The 5,176-nt window shown below is 43.4% G+C and overlaps 1 protein-coding gene across 4 annotated transcripts in view; it reads right to left on the bottom strand.

Moving 5' to 3' along the window:
* Arih2 (ariadne RBR E3 ubiquitin protein ligase 2) overlaps positions 1-4,818 on the bottom strand; it is a 93,626-nt gene extending 88,808 nt beyond the window's left edge. For all 4 annotated transcript variants that reach the window (XM_023705770.1, XM_023705772.1, XM_023705766.1 and 1 more), the window contains exon 1: positions 4,642-4,818. The gene's annotated coding sequence lies outside the window, so the exon portion shown is untranslated. The remainder of the gene's footprint in view (positions 1-4,641) is intronic.
* Between the last annotated feature and the right edge of the window lie 358 nt (positions 4,819-5,176).

The following is a 5,176-nucleotide window of genomic DNA, read 5'->3' as shown; positions in this document are numbered from 1 at the left end:
TACTTTAGAACTCATTTTATTCATAAAAGTTATTTTCAAATAATTTTATTTTGAGACAGGGTATTGCTGAGTTGTCCAGGGTAGACTCAAACTTGTGATCAATCTCTAGTACCACAGGCAAGGAAGGATAAGGGTAAGAGAGAAAGGGAAGCAGAGAGGGAAAGAAATTAATTTTATGTTTACTGCTTTAGCTTTTGAGATTTCTTAGAATATAAATAAGGATGTAAATAAGGAATGTAAATATAGGATAACCACTGGGCAACAGTAATATTCACCTCACATTGCTCTTCCTTTTTCTTACTTTTATAGTTGGCATCAGGATTGAACCATGGGATTTCTTATTTAATTACATCCCAAGCCCTTTATGTTATTCTGATAAGGCCTGGCTAAATCATTAAATTACCCAGGTTGGGCTTGAACTTGTAATACTCCCTACCTCAGGAATTATAGGCATGTGCTATCACACCCAGTCACATCTCTCCTCTGACATGCTCCAAGGCCATGTATGTGTTCTTCCCAGAAGCACAGATTTCACTATCCAAAACTAATGGGGGGAAAAATATGCAAAACTAATGGGTCTGGTGGTACACACCTGAGGCTAAGGAAGGAGGATCATTTAAAGGCCAGCCTGAACTGCACAGCTTAACCCTGTCTCAAAGAAAGGAAGGAAGGAAAGAAAGGAAGGCAGGCAGGCAGGCAGGCAGGCAGGCAGGCAGACAGACAAAAAAGCTAAAAAGGACTAGTAGTTTACTCTAAAATTTGGTCAGGAATAATGGCATACATCTATGACCCCAGCATTCTGAAAAGCTGAGGCAGAAAGATTACAAGTTCAAGACTACCCTGGACAACTCAGCAATACCCTATCTCAAAAAATAAAAAAGGGCTAGAGATGTAGCTCAGTACCAAAGTTCTGGGTGCAATCTCTACTACCACAGGCCAGGAAGGATAAGGGGAAGAGAGAAAGGGAGGCAGGGAGGGAAAGAAATTAATTTTATGTTCACTATCTTTTGGGATTTCTTGGAATGTAAATAAGAACCAAAATGTATAACAGATATTGGGAAATGCAATGAAAATATTCAAATAAGAACAAGGGAGGAGGAGGGGGTAAAGGAAAAAAGGGACAAGAAACAAAAGAAGAAAAAAATGAAAATAAAGCTTTATAAATAAGCAGGGGAAGAATTTAAAGGAAGAGAAGGAGAATGGGAACAAAAAAAAGATGTATCATGTAGAGCTATAAATTCCCTACAGTGAATACTATTATGTAGATCTAAAATGTACCAATTAAGGGGCCAGGGAGACAGCTCAGTAGAATAAGCACTTGCCTGACAAGCGCAAGGGCCTGAGTTCAATCCTTGGTTCCACAAAAAAATAAAAATAAATAAATAAAACATACCAATTAAAAAAAAAAAAGAAAAAGATTTCTTGGAAAACCAGAGCTTGTAACTTTCAAAGAAGTATTTCCTTTTCTTTCTTTCTTTTTTTTTTTTTTTTGTGCTACAGGAAATCAAACTCTGGACCTTGAGCTTGCCAGGCAGGCACTGTGTCACTGAGCTATATCCTCAGCCCCAAAGTATTTCAAATACAGTTAAGTTCCCAACTTGCAAACATGCTAGTTTCAATCTTTCACAGGTTTACTGTATAAAACTAACTTTGGGGGATGGGAAGATAGCTCAGTAGAATAAGTGCTTGCCTGGCAAGCACAAGGTCCTGAGTTCAATCCCCAGTACCCCAAAAAATAAATAAATAAATAAAATTAAATTAACTTTCTCAGATATAAACAAATCCAACTTACGATATAGACAAGCAGGGAAGAATGGAGAGAAAGGGAAAGGACATAAAGAATTATGTATATATCAACTCTCCACTATGAATGTAACCATTATGTACTATAAACATGTAATAAAAATTTAAATTAGCTAGCATGGCAGCACAATGTGGTGGTACACACCTGAATACTCAAACTCAGGAGGCTTAAGCAGAAAATCACCAAGAGTTTAAGGCCAATCTCTGCTACTTATTGAGTGCAATGCCAGCCTGAACAGGAGAGCTCACTATCCATCTCTCCATCTCAAAAGCAAACAAACAAACAAAAAAAAAAAAAAAAAAAATAGAGAGAGAGAGAGAGGAGCAATTAGAAGCTAAATGAAAACCAAACCAGGTGTGGCTCCAGCCTGCAATCCCAGTACTTGGGAAGCTGAGGCACAAAGATCACCATGAATTTTGAGTCCAGTCTGGACTACATGACCAGTTCAAGACCAGCTGGGAACTACGGTTTTTCTTCTTTCTTAAAAAATCTATATTTTTACATATTATTTTTTCAGCAAATAGTCTGTGAATATTGCTCTCATTTAAGAAGAAAAAAAAACACTACTCATAAGAGAGCTCTAGGGCCGGGTAGATGGCTCAGTAGACTAAGCGCTTCCCTGGCAAGCACAAGGGCCTGAGTTCAATCCCCGGTTCCACCAAAAAAAAAAAAAAAAAAGAGAGAGAGAGAGAGTTCTCATTTAATAAGAACTAATTTAAGGTCAGATTCATTCTCATTTAATCTTTATCCCCTTATAAAGTAGCTATTCTCTTCCCAGACAGAAGCTATGCAACATGAACAAAAAATTATAGTCAATGTTTCAATAAAATGTTTAGTTACTATAGTAGCAGACACATTATGATTAATCCTTCTTAAAATACTCCCCCTCATCCCATCAACCTATCTGAAGCAGTTCTGGACAGTGTCTTCACATTTTGGTGTCTTTAGTTGCACTATTGTAGTTGCCTCAAAGTCCGAGATCAGTTCAAAACATTTACCTTTTATGCTCATTTTGACTTTAGGGAAGAGGCAGACAGATCCAGTGAGCAAGTTCAAATTAGGACATACAATATGATAATGTTTTATTACTCTTTCTGTTGGGTGGTACTCAGCAGCATCACCATATTTTTTATCATACCTAGTGAAGACACAGAGGAGAACTTCAGGAACTGCTTCAGAAAGTGGCACAATATAATACTATGTACTCCAAACATATACTCATTAAATATTTCAAAAATAAATTTTTAATGGCCAGGCATGGTGGCACACACCTGTAATCCCAGCATTTAAGATCACTGTGAGTTCAAGACCAGCCTGAACTATTGTCAAGACAATGTGTCAAGGGGCTGGGGAGATGGCTCAGTAGAATAAGCGCCTGCCTGGCAAGAGCAAGGACCCGAGTTCAATCCTCAGCTCTACCAAGAAAAAAAAAAAAAAAAAAAAGACAATGTGTCAAAAATCACACCCCATCCCCACAATGCCAAAGTCACAGGTTCAGAAGATCTACTCTCAGTAGCACTAAGCAAAAACAAAAGGATCCAAAATGAAGATTTCTCAGATTAAAATTGACAAGAATGATATTGGGTGTGGTGGTACATGCCTATAACCCTGGGAGGCCGAGGCATGAGGATGGCAAGTTGGAGCCCAGCCTGGGCAACTGAGCAATATAGTAGGACCCCTTCCCAAAAAAAAATAAAAAATAAAAAAGGGCTGAGGCAGACATGGTGGAACACAACTGGTAACCTCAACACTTGGGGGAGGATGAAGCAAAAGGAAAGTTGTGAGTTCAAAGCCAACCTGAACTACAAGGCATGACCCTGCCTCAAAAAGCAATAAACAAATTGGACTGGAGGCACAGAATGAAGGCCCTGGGTTCAATCCCCAGCATACTACTGATGAGAATAGAGAAGGTTGGCAAGTCTCATGAATGTTCACTCCAGATACCATGTTCAAAAATGGTAAATTAGTAGTATCTCTTTAGAAAACTATGCGCCACAAAAATATGATTCAAATGGGGCCGAGGAGATAGCTCAGTATAATAAGCGCTTGCCTGGCAAGGGCAAAGACCTGAGTTCAATCCCCAGTCCCGAAAAAAAAAAAAAAAATTATATATTTCGAAGACTTAAGTTTCGAAACTCTTCACTTCTTGTCTGTCCTAATATGATGACTACTAGCAACATGTAATTTAAACTTAATTGAACTTTGAAATTCAGTAAAATTTAGAAGTTTACTTTCTCACTTGCATCACATGTCAAACAGTCCATGGCCACGTGTGGCAAGGCACAGAGACTACTTCTACGGGACAGAGTGACTATCAAGCTCTAAGCACAAAGTCGGTGCGGAGCGGAGCATAACGGAGAGGAGAGGGAGCATACGGCGCGCGGCGAGAATAGACGCTGCTGGGCCGCTAGTGGCACTGGAGCTGCTGCCCGGGACGTCCTCCCTGACGCGGCGGTACGGGGAACCCCTAAAGGGGACTCGCGCGGGGAGCCCGTAGGTATCTGTTGGGCCTAGAAGTACCGGCGCCCACAGGTCAGAGGCGCTGGCCTCCGACCTCTCCGCGAACTGAGGAAGCGGCAAGATGGGAGACGCAGGGAGTGAACCAGCCGGGGCCAGGGCTGGGACCTCAGGCAGTCACTCGTAAGCGGTGATGGACGCTCAGCCCTTATTCGGGAGGCTGGGACGCCGAGGCCTCACAGGCGGCGCGGAAGGCGAAGCCCTGGCCGACCGGGAAGGCGCGCGGAGAGCCCCCCCCCAACCCCCCCGCGCCGGGCGCGCGCGCCCGTGCCAACGGCTAGTCAGGGTAAACAAGGCCTCGACCCATGCCGCATACTTACCGGAAACAGCGACCTCGCGGCCGCAGAGCCCCAGAAGGCTACAGCAGGTCAAGCCGTACCAAAGAAGTCTCACTGGGACTCAACGACAGCGGAGGAGGCGGGCAGACACCGGTCAGGCCCGCTGCTTCCTCCGGCAGAGTCGACCCCGCAGCTCCGGAAGTGCTCTACTTAGTTGCGTCACTTCCGGCTGGGGTCGCCTGGCGGTCGGCGGCAGGTTCCTGGTAGGGCTTCCCCTGCGAACTTCTCTGTAGACTGTTCTCCCACCGAGTTGGATATGGTTATTGATGGCAGTTGCTCCCGGAGGCAGCAGAGGTCTGGACTTATGAAGGAATGGTCTAAATAAACATCTTTTCTTGCTTTGGCTTACCAGCGTCTCAAGCCGAGATATTTTTAACAGTAGCCTTTCTGACTGGCTCTTTACTCAGGCGTAGGGCACTGAGAAGGTATCCCAGCGTCCGCAGGGAGGATTAAGGACCTTGGGCTGCTGGCCGCTGTCTGGCTGAAGGAGAGCCAGACGGACATTCAGTGTGTCTCA

This window comes from Octodon degus, unplaced genomic scaffold, assembly GCF_000260255.1.
Source record: "Octodon degus isolate 3935 unplaced genomic scaffold, OctDeg1.0 scaffold00008, whole genome shotgun sequence".
Taxonomy (NCBI): domain Eukaryota; kingdom Metazoa; phylum Chordata; class Mammalia; order Rodentia; family Octodontidae; genus Octodon; species Octodon degus.
Note: the sequence above shows the minus strand (reverse complement) of the source record. Positions and strands in the feature narration are given on the sequence as shown.